This window comes from Dermacentor andersoni, chromosome 9, assembly GCF_023375885.2.
Source record: "Dermacentor andersoni chromosome 9, qqDerAnde1_hic_scaffold, whole genome shotgun sequence".
NCBI lineage: Eukaryota > Metazoa > Arthropoda > Arachnida > Ixodida > Ixodidae > Dermacentor > Dermacentor andersoni.
Genome location: NC_092822.1, coordinates 1,661,234 through 1,678,069, shown reverse-complemented (window position 1 = coordinate 1,678,069; position 16,836 = coordinate 1,661,234). Strand labels below are relative to the sequence as shown.

Genomic DNA, 16,836 nt, shown 5'->3' with positions numbered 1-16,836 from the left:
CGTTTGTGCACTTCACAGTTCCGTTATTCCACGCCGTATCATACACAGACCAATAGCCTCGTTGAAAGGACGAACAGAACGCTGACCAACATGCTTGCCATGTACGTCTCCTCCAATCATAAGAACTGGGACGACGTGCTTCCATTCATCACTTACGCATACAATACGGCGAAACACGAAACCACGAACTATAGCCCATTTCATCTCCTGTATGCAAGGTTACCGCGAAGCTCTCTGGACACTTTCTTACCCTTCGTAGTGCACAGTGACGATTCTGTATCGAATACTTTGTGTCTCGCCGAAGAAGCCCGTCGAATAGCTCGTCTTCGTACTCTGGCCTCGCAAAGTCGTTCGAAAGAGCGATACGACGACCGTCACGTACAAGTATCGTTGGAAAAACGTGACTTGGTTCTTTGGACACCGCCACGCAAGCGTGGATTGTGCCAAAAGTTCTTGTCACAATATTCAGGCCCATTTGTAGTCGTGGACCGCCTGAGCGAACTCTCTTACGTCATAGCTCGCCTCCTGTGCAATGGTCGGCGATCAAGCAGAACTCAGCTGACTCATATTGCTCGCCTGAAGCCTTTCTACCCTGCTTGTCCATCCTGACTCGCCCCACGGGCTTCGTCTGCTTGCGGGGAAATGTAACGGATACGAAAGGCGCGGACAAGAAGAGTGAAGAGAAGACGAAGAGAACGAAGAGTTTGAGTGGCCGGGCTGCGCTACGATCACGCTACGATCATCATCCATTGCTTGTAAATGAAACCATTTCTTCGCACCTCTTCGTAACAATATTTTACTTGTCTCGACAGTGCGTAGCGTTCAAGAATTCGTTTGTAGCATCTTTGGCGATGGCAATGCAGTAAATATTCATGTATTTGATCCCTGGACAAATTCCGTAAGGAGGAGGCTGAGCTGCCACGTGAGCCCCCCCCCCCCCCCTCCGCCCCCCGAACAATATTTCTGCCTACGTCACTGCTGGAATATTTCGGACAATACCATTGATATATGACGTCATATTCTTTACAGGAAAAGGTGATGGTGGACCTCGGCATAAAACACTTCCGTGTTAATAAGGGATGCAAGGTTCCCGGGGACCGCCCGTACCATACTGTCGATAACGATGATGACGGAGCTCTCGTCTGCCGTCAGTGGACCACCTCCTCCACCGACGCGGTTCTCATCAGGTATGGAGACGCGGTTTGTTTCGGCCCACAAAGCACCGGCACATACGTAGGCTGTACCGCTGCAGCTCACCTCTTTCCTTTCTATACCATGCACTACACTGTAAGATAATTTACACACTTGAAAGTGAATAAGGGTGCAAATCGGTGTATATCTAAAACCTGAAGAAAGGAGCGCTACGAAGACGCGGACTAAAAGAGAAACATGTACGACGGACAAGGCGCCTCGTCCGTCGTACATGTTCCTCTTTTAGTCCGCGTCTTCGTAGCGCTCTTTTCTTCAAGTATGCAAAACCAACTCGCCCACATCAAGCTTCTGATATCTCAAACACTTTGTTTGTAAAAGGGTGTGACTTAAAGACATATTTACACCCTTTTTTCACTTTTAAGGGTATATTGCAGTGTACCCCGTAGCACTTCCTACGGAGGAGAGCGTCAAAGAACAGCTACTGACGTGAAACAGTCAATGAAGCTGCCGATGCACTGAGACGATCCGAATTGTAAAAAATTCACCGATTACGATACTCCCCAATGTGAAATTTGAGGGCAGCTCTATACGTGTTTCTGTTTCGCGATATACTGGCTGGCGCGAACATTCTGTCACGTGCGGCACGTCGCAAATGAAGCCAAATATGGCGCGACTGCCTCGCTAACCTGGAGATCGCGGGAGCCAGCGGTTGCGTGAAGCGCGGGCGCGATTCGCAGCAGCCGCCACCGACAGACCTTCCAGACGATGCGCGCTACTCTGGCGCCATCTCGAAGCTATTGTCGCCGCACTATATACGTTTTCCTTCTCACGCTTTCGCCATACGCTCCTCCGCTTTCCGCCTCGTGCATCCAATGCGCACTCCTCACCGCTTTCCTCCTCGCGTCTTTCATGCCCCGCTGCTCTCCACGTTCGCTTCCATCTTTCACTATGCTCGTTCGCTCGGTTACGCCGCCTGCGCCGCCGCTTGCGTCAGGAACGGGCGCCTAAGAGCGCAGGAAGGAATGAGGAAGTTCGCGACTGAACTGGACTCTTACGAGATTCCCTCATTACCACGTGTCGAGTTTATGACAAAAGGAAAAAATGAAAGGTTAACTTCAGGTGATTTTGTGTAAGAACCCACGGCTTGTTGCAAGTACACCTCCGCTTGCGTGCGACGTGTCCGCGGCTCTTAATTTATAGGCATCTAAAGACGGAGTAGTAATTTTCGTATGAAACGGTGAGGCACTCGGAATTCCAGTTGAGCCCCCCTATACGCGCTGGCATACTTCGTTCACCGTCACGTGAAACGGGCCCGTCGATGTTCTCGGCATACAACACCGTCCGATATCCTCTCACGCGTTTCTTTCGGGTGCCGAGTGTCGGCCAGCGATTCTTTCCGCTTCGGCTTTCGAGCGCGTGACGGCCTCCCTTGCTCGGATCGGCGTTTCTCACGATCGCTCATTCTTCCGAGCTCCAAGGTGCACCGCGAACGCATTACTGTGAATATCTTTAATGCGACGTTGGCGTTAGGAGTGTCAAAGTGGGAAAATGTGCTTGTGAGGTGTGAGAAGCCGGTCACATGGTAGAGGTAGAGAGGGAACGAAAGGCATTAGAAGGGCGTGCACACATATATGCCACTGAAGGTGGTCTACTCCTGAACAACAACTTGTGATGAAGTCAACGCGGTTTAAATAATGGATCCGGGAACTCAAAGCGGTGCGACGTAATGCTAACGAATTTCTCTCGCATTTACCACTAAATCGGCACTGAATCTTCCACTACTGCTATATAATTGGCGCGCGCGAACAGCACGTGCTATATGCTGGGCGAGATACAACAGACCGTGTCCAAGCTTACTTATGCCTTTCGTATACGTTAATGAGTTCTCGCCATTTGACTCAAGATTCATATATGTGGACGTGAAAGGAAGGTGCTTGTGGGCAATCTCTCTTTCTTCCAGTGGTCTTGTAGTCGAATATGCGTTGACAAAATCGGTAGCAGAAAGCAATCTGGAAACTTTTACGCGCAAGCGTACATGCCCCGTCTGTGAAAGCGGCAAGGTTGTGTGTGTCGCCGCAAGGGAAGCGCGCGTCGGAAAAGAAAGGCGCCTGGAGGTGGATAAGATTAGGATAAGAGAATCGCGCGCCGGGAGAAGTACGGGGGAGCACGCTGAGCGCGCAGCAATAGAACGCCACTTAGAGGAAAGTCTAGGTGGCGTTGAGCGAAGCGGGAAAGGAGAAAGGAAGCGAAGCGTCACGGAGGAGGAGGGCGGGCGGAGGCGCGCTGGGCCAGCACCAACACCAGTGACGTCGCAGAGAGGATATACAGGTTGAAGGAAGAGATCGCACCTTTACGTGCAACGATAACCGGAGCGCAATTATTGTTCTTAGGCATAGTTGAACAAATTACACGCAGAGTACAGGGGGTATTCAATATGATTTTATTTACGCAGAACTATTCACGCGCTACATTATTAAAAAGCCTGTCAATAAAAAATGAAATGGTTCAATCTTAGGATTGAGAACGGATTTCGCGTACATGATGACAGGGAGCGTGGCTTATATTTAAATGTCATAGTGCCGCCCTCTTCAGAGTAGCTTCTTTCTTTGCCTTGATTTATTGTCGGCGTCGTTCATGCGACCACAACATTTCTTAAGTGAAATGCTAGCACTACACCATAACACATCTCATGACAACTGCACTGGTGTGTGATTCTTCACATTTGTCGAAGTCAAAAGACTCCTCAGTGGCAAGCGGCTCTAAAGTGAGGTCTGTTGCAAGTTGCCGCTGATTTGCTACCCTCAAAAGATCAGTCTTCTGGGACAGCTGCCGTACAACAGCGTAACGGTTGGTTACAGCATTCACAACATACATTGCGGGAAAGACAAGGTCACCTCGGTCTGGTGCTTTTACAAGCTCGTAGTGTTTCTGTGTGACCGCCACATTTGTGGGTCTGTCTAGCGTCAGCAGCGCCCGACATTTCAAGCTGTTTAGTCATTTCAGTTTGTTGCGAAAGAGCCGGCTTACGTATACGAGGACAGGAGTGATGTCAGAAATTTTTGACAGCGTGTCGCCAGTCACTTTGACCTGGGTGTGTTCGACTGAATGCGGAGGTCTTCCCACCTATCATCCCATGTACTTTCATCACCGCAGGATGTACGGATCACGGGCAGTGAGCTTTGCAGCCTTATCTTCTTTTCCATTCATACAGCTCTCGAATGAACACGTGGTACTGAGAGCCCGCCAAATGCCTGCTTGTACTGCCCGAAGTGCTCTTCTAAGCTGTCAGTCTGAAGCTTTCCTAGAAGGATGTAAAAGAGACCCAGCTCATTGAAGCAGTAACTGGCGATTTCTAGCAGCGCATATACATAGGTACCACGGCCAAAGAAAACAAAAGAAACGAAAACAATACTTGACTATGCTCGCATAGGTATTGCCGAAATGAACCGCACGTTCACGGCTTTTGCGGCCGAATTCCCGCACAATTTCGCAAGCCGATCAGTTAACCACAACTAGTCTTTGTATAGAGACAACATTTAAAAAATAGAAGATTGCTGTGTACCAAAATTAACTCTCCCGTCCAAAGCAGACGATCCTTGGTTCGCACGTGTTGTGAAGAGAACTATTAACAAGAAAAAAAAACGGGTGTTTAAAAAAGCTTCGACATCAAATACCGATATACACTGGGAAAACTACAAGAACCTGTCAAAGTTTACAGATATCTCAATCAACGAAGCTGAAAACAAATACTTTAACTTTACTTTGCCCAATATGATGGTTACCGACCCTGGAAAATTTTCGCGGGTAATGACTCTGAAAGAAAAGCTAACTAGTGTACAACTCAAATGTGAAAATGGTGACCTATTGTCGATAGAAGAATCTGCTGAAAGTTTTCTTCAGCATTCCGCTTCAGTCTTCTCAGACAAGCTGCTGCCACAATCTACGATGCTCTAAGTGCAAGCGATTTCGCACGTGTTTTCAGCTATCTCGATAACAGAAACAGGCGTAGCACGCGCAATAGAGTGACTTCCATGCAAAACTTGCCCTGGGCTGGATGGTGTAAGCGCAAAACTTTTGAAGCTAACATCAAATAATTCATCCTTAGTTTTATCACTAATCTTTCAACAGTCACTGGACACTGGGCTTCTTTCATATGACTGGAAAATTGCGCTTGTAATTCCTTGCATAAAGGAGATTTATTGATGTTCGTAACGACAGCCGGTTCTAGGATGCACCAAGCACAGTCCCCTAGCTCGAGCCTCTACCGCGGGCTTGATGCTGCCGATGCTGCTGACTCGGCGCTCACGTTCGTTATTACCCTTACAATGTTCCCGCGGAAATCAAGAAGCCATCCTGGCGACTTAGTTTTCTGGAAGGACGGTAAAATGGTGATATGGCTTGAGACACTGAACGTGAACGACTTCGCGGTAACGACGTCGCATTTCGGACGGCGGCGTTAGCGGCTCAACCAGGTAATTAACGGGTGATGTTCTCTCGAGAACGCGGTATGGCCCGTCGTACTTCGGAAGGAGTTTTGAAGCGAGCCCAGGCGTACGGTGTGGCACTAGGTGCCCGGGAGAAAAATGGGAGTCGAGTTCTGGGCGTCGTGAACGGCTTTTTGGCGGTTCTGGTCGTCCGAGGTGAATCGGCGGGCCAGCTGGCGACATTCTTCGGCGTTTCTGGCGGCTTCCGAGATCTGGGGCGCGATCGGAAATCTTTGTTCGATACGCGTTCTGTTCGGTTGCTGCAGCATCACAAAGTTACAGTAAGCAATATTTGCGAGAACGGGGCGGAGAGAGCAGCCAATCGGCAAGCGGTGAACTCCCCGGAAGTTTACTTTTCTCGTTTGTCGTCTCTTGCAGACAGTATACTACAAAACGAAATGTTTCTCGTCTTCCAATGAATGAAATCTTTCTCTAAAAATGATTTTTTTTCTTCTCAAGCTTAAACGCGTTTTCAAATAGTAGTAGGTGTGACTACAACAATTTATAACTATTAGTTCCTCTGCGTCGTCCCTAGGTGGTGTCGCGCACAGCGAGAAAAAGAAAAGGGAGAAGAAACGACGGGAACAGTGGCGCATTTTTCAAGTGGCAGCAAGAACATTCCAGTGGCTCGTTGGCACCCGATAATTTAGTCGATTTCGCTGTACAACCAACGCACTATTTGCTCCGAGAAACGAAAGCGACGCCGGAATTCGCTTTCAGCAATTTCTTCAAACGCGCTTCGCAGCTCCACTCGCTCTTCTTCCTCGTCAAGCAACGCCAGCGCAACAACCGAAGTTCCCAACGCAAGCGCCATTTTCTCGAATTAAACTATGGATTGAATCCAAACGTGCCCTTCCACAGCCGCAGCCTTCGGTTGGATCCAATCCATCACACTCGCCATGCGAAGCCGGTCTCGTAACGAGCGTATGATCGCTCTAAACTTCCCAACTCCCGTTTGGTGCGGCGCCTAGCAGACGACGTGCTCGGCTGCGAGATGATTGACAGGAGCGTGTCGTCATTTTGACGTCACCAAAAACGTGGCCGCGCCCCGCGGCTGGCGACGTCGGCGCGGAGTAGGCCAATCGCGCGGGCCGGTAACCGACCGAACGCGCCGAACAACGATCTCCGATCGCACCCCTGCAGGCATTCGGATGGGTCCGGCCGGTAGGGCAGAATGGTGTCGATTGTGTGCGATGGATGATGACATTAAAGAAGGCAAAAGGGTGGGAATCTGGTAGTGGTCTGAGTCGCGGTGTTGTACGCGTAGGTGACAAACGGGAGAACTAGGTCCCAATTAGAATGATCAGGTGAGACATAGATGGCGAGCATGTCACCAAGAGTTCCATTAAAGCGTTCCGTGGTACCGTTAATCTGTGGGTGATAAGCAGTGCATTTACGATTAACAATAGCGCATTCAGCAAGCAGTTGTTCGATGACTTCAGATAACAAGGCGCGGCCTCTGTCGCCCAAATGTTCACGTGGACCTCCATGACGAAGAAGAAAACGGCGTAGTATGAAATTGGTGACCTCCTGCACTGCAGCATTTCGTAGAGCAGCAGTCTCCACATAACGTGTTAAGTGGTCTACCGCAACGATTATTCACCTGCTGCCGGTTGGAGCCTACGGAAGTGGCCCGTAGAGATCTATGCCCACATGATCAGAGTCGGGATGGACATTGTAAAGGCGGAAGTTCACCGGCGGAGTTGTGCGGTGGCGCTTTGCGGCGTTGGCACTCATGACAGAGCGAACGAAGTTTCGAACGAAATTGTACATTACCTGCCAGTAATAGCGGTGTCGAAGTCTTTCGTAGGTCTTGAAGACTCCCGCGTGGCCACACTGAGGGTCGACGTGGAACGAGGAGCAGACCTCTGATCGCAAGGTTCTCGGAATGACGAGTAACCAGGTGCGTCCCTCTGGGGCATAGTTGCGTCGATATAGTAGCTCGTCTCGAGTCGCAAAACTTGGCGCCGAAGCGTTCGTGACGCTGGAACTTCGACGTATCCGAGAGAAGGTCGAACAGAGATGTAGTCCAGGGATCATTACGCTGTGCAGCAGCGATAGTGTCAAAGTCCAGAGAGGACAATGTGCAATCGCAGGAGGAGTTGTGACTGGCATTCGGGGGAAGCGGTGATCGGGATAGCGCGTCAGCATCGGAGTGCTTTCGCCCGGAACGGTAAACCACGCCGATGTCATATTATTGAATTCGCATTGCCCAGCGGGCAAGGCGGCCCGATGGGTCTTTTAGCGTCGACAGCCAACATAGTGCGTGGTGGTCGGTCACTACGTCAAAAGATCGGCCGTATAAGTATGGGCGAAACTTGTCAAGCGCCCACACATTGGCTAAACACTCCTTTTCTGTTATGCTGTAATTTGTCTCTGCCTTGGTTAACGTGCGACTCACGTATGCGACTACGTATTCTGTGTGGCCAGGTTGACGCTGTGCCAACACAGCGCCAAGGCCTACACCGCTTACATCGGTGTGGATTTCGGTTGGCGCTTGAGAGTCAAAATGGCGAAGAATGGGTGGCGTCGTGAGAAGACGGCGCAAGATTGTGAAGGTGGCGTCACACTCTGGAGACCAGGATGAGAGATCTCTAGCGAGAGGCGATATAACTGACGCAAAGTTTTGTACGAATCGCCGGAAGTAAGAGCAGAGGCCGATGAAATTGCGTAGTTCTGTCATAGTGGTAGGTTTTGGGAACGCAGTAACAGCACGTAGCTTCTCGGGATCCGCGCGCATGCCCTCCTTTGACACGACATGGCCTAAAATTGTGAGCTGACGAACAGCAAATCGACACTTCTTCTGGTTAAGTTGAACCCGGCGTTGGTCAAGCGAGTGCGACCTGGAGGCGGAGCAGGTGCGTTGCGAAATAAGGAGCGAACACCACAATGTCGTCCAGATAGCACAGGCAGATTTTCAATTTGAGGCCACGCAGAACAGTATCCATCATTCTTTAGAACGTAGAAGGTGCGTTGCAAAGCCCGAAAGGCATGACGGTGAATCCATACAAGCCGTCAGGTGTGACTAAGGCAGTTTTCGGGCGATCGGCCTCTGCCATCGGAACCTGCCAGTAGCCTGACCGCAAATCCAGCGAAGAGAACTCGGCTCCCTGCAAACAGTCCAGAGCATCATCGATGCGTGGTAATGGGTAGACGTCCTTCAGCGTGACCTTGCTCAACCGTCGAAAGTCATCACAAAAGCGGATGGAACCGTCTTTCTTTGTGACGAGTACCACGGGAGATGCCCATGGGCTCTGTGAAGGTTGAATGACGCCTCGACGGAACATGTCATCGACCTAGTCTGCAATGACGCGACGTTGCGTAGCGGAGACGCGATATGGTCTTTGTGGCAGCGGTGAGTGAGAGCCAGTGTCGATGTCACGCTTGACTGTCGATGCACGGCCAAGAGATATTTGCACAACGTCGAAAGAACGGCGGAAGTGCTGAAGGATTGCGAGAAGTTGAGATCACTGCGAATTTGTCAGATCTTCGGAGATGAATGGGCTGAACACACCAGTCCATGTTGTGTCGGGGACGGAGAGGGCACTCAGTTCATGGACGGCAGAAGAAGGCACTTCGTCGAGGACGGAGACAATTCGCGTTGAATCGACCGACTCGACGTAACCAAGGCATTCGCGGCGGAGCAGTGATAGCGGCGATGAAAGATGATTGTAAAGGGGCATCGTGCTGGACACCGGCGGCAAGGTCAAGAGCTGCAAAGGGCAAAGGAAGCGCTTTTCGGGTATCAAAGGGATGAGAGGGCATGAAGAAGAGCGTCCCGTCGGATATAGTACTACACAAGACTGCTACGAATGCTGAAGAGCACGGGGAAATACAGCTGTCTTCTTTCATGACAATTTTAGCGGCAGGATGAGCATCGACCGAGGCCAGGTCACCAAGGTGGGAAAGTTCAATCTCAGCCCGAGCGCAATTGATGACGGCATTGTGGCGTGAGAGAAAATGCCATCCTAGAATAACGGCGTAGGAGAACGATGAAAGAACTTTGAACTCCATCGTGTATAAAACGTCCTGTATGGTCACACGGACTGTACAAGCAGCGGTAGGGTGAATGGGTTGAGCATTCGCCGTTCGAGGCGGCAATCCAGACAGAGACGTCGTCACTTTACCAAGCGAGCGGCAAAACCTGGCAACCATAACTGAAACAGCGGCACCGGTATCGACGAGGGCGACTGTAGCGACATCGTCGATAAACGCACCTATGACGTTGGCAGGTAAAGGAGGAGGACTTCGGCGTGTTGACACTTGAGTAGTTCTTGCCTCGGGAACTGCGTCGTCTAGCTTCCCTCTTCGTTAGAGACGGATCGTCGACGCATAGGGGAAAGCGATCGGCAACGTGGGTAGGGTGACCGGAGGCGTTCGAAGCGAGGACGGCGATCAGTCTGGGAGCAAGCTGGTGATGGGTCAAAGGGTCCGTTAGGCGCATTTGGATCAGGCGGCACATAGGGCGCTCGTCGATCGTCATCGAACGCCTGTGATCGGCGGCGGCAGAACCTTGCGACCAGACCGGGATACCTACATGCAAAGCATATAGGGCGATTTTCAGGCTTGCGCCACGGGTTAGCGACGGTAGTGGTGGCCCAGGGGTTGGGAGGGGGAGGGCGGTGCACAGGCTGCTGGAAGCAACGTACGTGCACACTGCGAGGGGCCATTGCAGCAACCGTAGCATAAGACCGGTGTCGCCGCGGCATTCTACTGGTGAACAGCCTGCAGCGCTTCCGCAACCTCTTCATGGATCACGTTACGGAGATGAGACGGCAAAGTGCTGGCAGACTCCTGAGTGACGGACGCCAGAGATACCTGTCGTACGACTTCTTCTTGTTCTCGCGGGCGAAATGCTTGATTTGGATTACCAGGGAAGCTTGTTCGGGGCCGGTGGTCAGGCTGCAGAGTGATGCCGCATTTGTTGTGACATATCGCCTTGTCCGAGCTCGCTGCTTACGTAATTCATCATAGCTCTGGCACAAGCTGATAACGTCGCCAACAGTGCGCGGGGCCTTGGCCAGAAGCATTTGGAACGCGTCATCATCAATTCCCTTCATGACGTGCTTGATCTTTTCCGCTTCCGTCGTGGCAGCGTTCACGCGCCTGCACAAATCGAAAACGTCTTCTATATAGATGGTGAATGTCTCACCCGTGTCCTGTGCGCGTGTACGCAAACGCTGCTAGGCTCGGAGTTTCCTGACGGCGGCTCGGTCAAATACTTCTGCAATCGACGTCTTCAACGCCGACCACGTTCGGATATCCCTCTCATGATTTCTAAACCAGAGACTGGCCACGCCCGCAAGGTAGAATGATACGTAAGCCAGCTTGTCCGAGTCATTCCATTTGTTATGAACGCTCACCCGTTCGTAGGACGACAGCCACTCTTCAACGTCGTTTTCGTCGGTTCCGCTGAAGGCGGGAGGCTACCGCTGGCGAACGGGGCCAGCGCAAGGGACAGGTGGCGATGGAGGAGTCTGCTGGTTGGCGTCCGGCATGGCAGAGGGTAGCGTCCGAGAACGGAGTTCCAGGATGGTGGAGTGGAACATTATCGCGCACGGCTCCATCACTTATAAAGGAGATTTATTGAGGCTTGTAACGACAGCCGGTTCTAGGATGCACCGAGCACAGTCCCCTAGCTCGAGCCTCTACCGCGCGCTTGATGCTGCCGATGCTGCTGACTCTAATAGGCCTTTCTGCGAACGTTTTGTATGTGCTGCTGCAAAAGCTGACTACCTTCTGCTTCCCCTTGCCACCGTTACCAATTTTGTGGACAAGTGCAGAGTAATGTGATAATGTGCATCTCCGTCTTTAGTGCAATGTTATTTTTGTTCTGCCATGTCTTTTTCATTTTGTTCAGTAGTAATGAACATGTCACGTATTTCATATACTTTTGTGCAGGTTTATAAGTAAGTTCTTATGTTTTTTTCTTGGTATGGCTGTCACTAAAACAATCTTAGCATTTTATTCTATTTTTTTAAGTATTTTGGGAGTCATTGTTTTTGCCATTACCAGTGAATTTTCCCTTTCTTTAGTTGTCATGACTATGTCATACACGTCGTCCAGTTTTGTGCAATATCTCTGTGAGTATATCAGAAGCTCTCAGTACGCATATCACAAGCTCTTCTACACTTTGGTCTTAAGAGCATCATATAAATATGTGTGATATGTGTGTACGTGAAAAGGCCTTCGCGTTTTCTCGAGTTTTATTTATTTATTTTCTGTTATTTCACTGCCTGCGAACATTTCTGTTGTTTTGTAGTCATGTACATGTCATGCCTTTTTCACTTTTGTTTATTTTCTGAGCGTGTATCATACCAAGTTAAGCAAAAATATTTGTTTTCGGAAAAGGAAGTGGGTCTAAAAATTAATCTGCAGAAAACTAAAGTAATGTTTAACAGTCTCGGAAGAGAACAGCAATTTACAATAGGCAGCGAGGCACTGGAAGTCGTAAGGGAATACATCTACCTAGGGCAGGTAGTGACGGCGGATCCGGATCATGAGACGGAAATAATCAGAAGAATAAGAATGGGCTGGGGTGCGTTTGGCAGGCATTCTCAGATCATGAACAGCAGGTTGCCATTATCCCTCAAGAGAAAAGTGTATAATAGCTGTGTCTTACCAGTACTCACCTACGGGGCAGAAACCTGGAGGCTTACGAAAAGGGTTCTACTCAAATTGAGGACGACGCAACGAGCTATGGAAAGAAGAATGATAGGTGTAACGTTAAGGGATAAGAAAAGAGCAGATTGGGTGAGGGAACAAACGCTAGTTAATGACATCTTAGTTGAAATCAAAAAAAAGAAATGGGCATGGGCAGGACACGTAATGAGGAGGGAAGATAACCGATGGTCATTAAGGGTTACGGACTGGATCCCAAGGGAAGGGAAGCGTAGCAGGGGGCGGCAGAAAGTTAGGTGGGCGGATGAGATTAAGAAGTTTGCAGGGACGGCATGGCCGCAATTAGTACATGACCGGGGCTGTTGGAGAAGTATGGGAGAGGCCTTTGCCCTGCAGTGGGCGTAACCAGGCTGATGATGATGAAAACGAGGCCAAAGATCTGTTGTGTTGGAAGTGGAATTTATATACGTTCTGGCATATCTTTCTCTGTTAAGTAAAGAAATGCGTATCCTTGAAAATTTGACAAAGCGAAGTCGGGAACTTTTGAGGGACGTGAACGAATGGGCGAAGAGTGCAGGGTGTAAGTGTGTCTGGCACAACAGTGGCAAAATTCTTACCAGAAAGACTGACGGTGCGAACGCAACTGTTGTGTCTAAGGCAAGTGAGCTTGCTAGGCTTGTTTGAGCTATTGAGCATTTTCATTTCCGACCCTTTAGCTAACAATGGTTTCCGTCTCGGATACATATGTTATCCCTAGTGACTTCACGAATCACCTTGGCACGGCCTTTCTAAAGTCTTTCAAATGCCCCCATCTAAATGGTCAGTCAATTACAAACAAAGTATCTAGTTTAACTATCCTGCTACAACAATTAGACGTGACATTCAATGTCACTATGTGAGCAGAAACCTGGGCTACGGATGATTCAGAAGTACCTACGTTTCTTAACTATCAAACATTCTTCTTAAACCGCGATGTAGGTCGTAGTGGTGGCGTCTGTTTGTTAATAAAGAGGGAACATGAACCTGAGCTCTCACCACAGTTTACTCGGAGCACAGAAGATTATGAAGTTCTATGAGTACTTGCAGAAAACTCTCTTTTTGTTGTTTATTATTGTCCTTCGCAGGGTTGCAATCCTATTTTTCTCAACTTCTTTGAATCGTTGTTTTGCTTTTGTCTCCGACAAAAACCTTACACTGGTCTGTGGTGGAGATATGAACATTAATATGTGCGCTCATGATAGTTCGAAGAAAAGTTTTGACTTATTACTAAAGGCGAGCGGGCTTTCTAACGTGATTCAGCTACCAACGCGCATAACAGCTAGATCATTGTCCCTTATATATCTGTTCATAACAAATGTTACCAATAAGTCAGCTAAATGGGGTGTAATTATCTCAGACATCAGTGATTTATTTATTTATTATTTATTAATACCTCAAGGGTTCAAAATAGGACATTACATGAGGGGTGGGCATGTAAAAGGCGGGATTGATGATGTGGAAATTACATAGATGAGTCGGAACACTCAATGGCAGATCTAAAGCGTGCTGTATCGCGGATGAGTGCAGTTTGTCTGGAAAGGCCATTCCAGTCTCGGGCAGTTCGGACGAAGAATGACTGCAGGAGCGTAGTGGTGCGGGCTTGTGGTGGGATTACGGAGTTCGGATGGCCTGTTCGACGAACACGATGAGCCAGCTGAACCAGCTGCCTGTCACGAGGTATGGAATAAAAAAAACCTGTGATAGAGGCATAGGCGAGAGATGCGACGACGAGAGGCAAGAGGCGATAAGTTTAGTTTAGATTTTAGTGATGAAACGCTAGTGTGATACGAGTAATCTGAAAGAATAAATCTAGCAGCACGGTTTTGAACGCTTTCAAGGGCTTTAGTGAGATTAGTTTGGTAAGGGTCAAAGATAGCACATGCATATTCAAGTTTTGGTCGCACAAGCGTTTTATAGGCAACTGATTTCACGGGTGGTTGTGCCATGAAGAGATTACGGCGGAGATAACCAAGAATTTTGTTAGCTGAATTAACTATGTGGCTTACGTGATTTGTCCAAGACAAATCTTTGGATAGGTGAATTCCTAAGTACTTGAAGGAGTCGGTAGTAGATATAGTGCAGTTAATCTTGTAGGCAGGGGGAATGTAGTTAGGTCGACGATGGAATGAAATATGCACAGTCTTACTAACGAGGAAAGCTCAAAAATACGTCCAAACAATCATTCTCTTCTCAAGCGATCACGGAGGAAAGCCTTCTCGATTTTAGACAGCGTGCATCTGAAGCTAAGTGGGATGCTGTTCTTTCGGAACATGTCGCAAACCTGGCATACGAGGACTTCCTTGCTGTTCTGAAACCAATTTACGCTGCTTGTTTTCCCATAAAGACATTTAAGAGAAATAAAAAGAAAATCCGCAGACCATGGCTCACACCTGATCTTCTGCTTAAGATAGAAAAAAAGAATAAACTCTACCATAAGTTTATCAGGACGAAGGAGATGGGCGACTTGCATATCTTCAAAGCCTATCGTAACCGCCTGAACAAGATACTTAAGAAAGTTAGGAATGAATATTTCCTAAATGATTTCTAATCAACCAAATGGCGTAGTGATCTTGTTTGGAAAAAGCTAAACAGCCTGATAACTAATGATACTATTCCTAGAGGAATTTCATCAGTGAAATTAAATGGGGAACAGATGTACGACCAAAATTTAGCGCACGAGTTAAATAAATATTTCGTTGGTCTCTTGTGACAGGGAGATGGATAACGACTTGAATGACGTTCCACTGCTGGACAAAACGATATGTCTTAAACCTCTTAATGAAGTTGAAGTAATGACTATTTTCACAAAACTCAAAAATAGTGCCTCATGGGGGCGTGGTACCCGCACGGCTATGGCTGCGCCGCTCACGCGAGTGCTCTTCTTTGTGCAGGTGCTACTCACTTCGGTTTCGTGCGCGCGCTTTTCAAGAAGTTGACAAGGCAGATCTTTGAAACCTGCGTCATCGGCCGAGGAATCTTCGCCCGTCTATACTTGGGAAGCCACCGATAGAACCAACATCTGTGACGGAACGGACACCGCCGCTACTCTTGGACTTTGTGCGATACCAGTCAACGAACCTTGGAACGTCGCTTACCGCCTAGACAGCCTACTAATACAGCGGAACCTCAGTCTGCCTCTAGGGCGTGGTAACGGCACGGCTATGGCTGCGCCGCTCACGCGAATGCTCTTCTTTGTGCAGGTCAGTCAGAACGCAACGTGCGATGGTTATTCTATTCTCATTCTGCCGGTACCACTCCCAGTGCTTTTTGCGAGTGTAAGAGCTCATGCCTGTCGCTTTCGACCTGTGTATTGTAGGCGCTATCGGTTTAAGTTGCCACGCCGTTTCGCATTTTACTTTTTGTTGTTACATGTATGTGTTGACGTCAAGATGAACCCAGGCCCCAACGATACAGTTCTTAAACAGCTTTTAGACGGACAAAAGGAAATTAAGGAAAAACTGGTTGCTATTGAAAAACACCAAGCCGAAAGTAACTCTGCTATATCGGACCTCAATGAATGTATGACTAAATTAGGAACTGCACAGCGTCGTGTGACAATTTAGGAACTTCACAGCGTCGTAAAGGGACACAAACAGATTTGCGAAGTGCAGCAAGCTCAGCTACATGCGCTTATAGATAAGGTTGATGACCTTAAAAATCGCAGTAGGAGGTGCAATTTAAATTTTTTATGGTGTGGAAGATGATGAGCACGAAACGTACGAAAAGGCTGAGGAACGTATTTTAGAAATTTGTCAGTCGAAGCTTCAATGTGCAAACGTATCAATAGGGAGATCACATCGTCTTGGAAGGCATAATCCAAATAAAAAGCGGCCAATAATGGTCAAGTTCCTTTCGTTTAGGGAAAAGCAGGCAGTGTTATCAAGCGCAAAAAAAAATTAAGGGGATCAGATGTTAGTATTTCAGAGGAGTTTTGCGAGAGCGTGCGCAAAAAGCGGAAACGATTGTGGGATTACGCTAAGGCGAATCAACTGAAGACTGACAAAGTAAACCTCAAGTTCACTACTCTTTATATAAATAAGGTGAAATACGTCTATGATAAATTCCTGGACAAAGTTGTGCAAGCAGACTGACAGGAACTGAAAGCGGGTGGATCGGTGCTTTCTTTTCTTATTGTGAATTGTGAATTACAGAACCATAAGAAATAAAAGATGAATTTTCTAGCCTCGTTCATATGTCTAGACCACCTGTCGTTCTTGGATCTGAATCCTGGCTCGATGCTGACGTTGAGGGTAATGAAGTATTTCCCAGCGACTTTGTTATCGTAAGGACCGAAATCGTTTCGGGGGAGGCGTTTTTATTTTAGTGGATGCGACAATGTGCTCCCGTGAAATTGATACTGAGTGCAGTCAAAGTGAAATGTTGTGGGTAGAGATTAGATTGAAGAACGGTAGGTCATTATCGGTATGTTCGTTCTACCGCCCACCAGGAAGCAAAGTTAATATTCTAGGTGAGCTTACCGCAGCAATGGAAACAGTGAGCACCGATTATCTAGTTATAGGCGGTGATTTTAATCTTCCAG

General features: G+C 48.4%; 1 long non-coding RNA gene across 1 annotated transcript; it reads left to right on the top strand.

Moving 5' to 3' along the window:
* The first annotated feature begins 1,039 nt into the window (after positions 1–1,039).
* On the top strand, positions 1,040–16,489 carry LOC129383732 (uncharacterized). The gene is made up of 2 exons (XR_011890112.1): positions 1,040–1,187; positions 15,188–16,489. It is a non-coding gene; the product is annotated as an uncharacterized lncRNA (long non-coding RNA).
* The last annotated feature ends 347 nt before the right edge of the window (positions 16,490–16,836 follow it).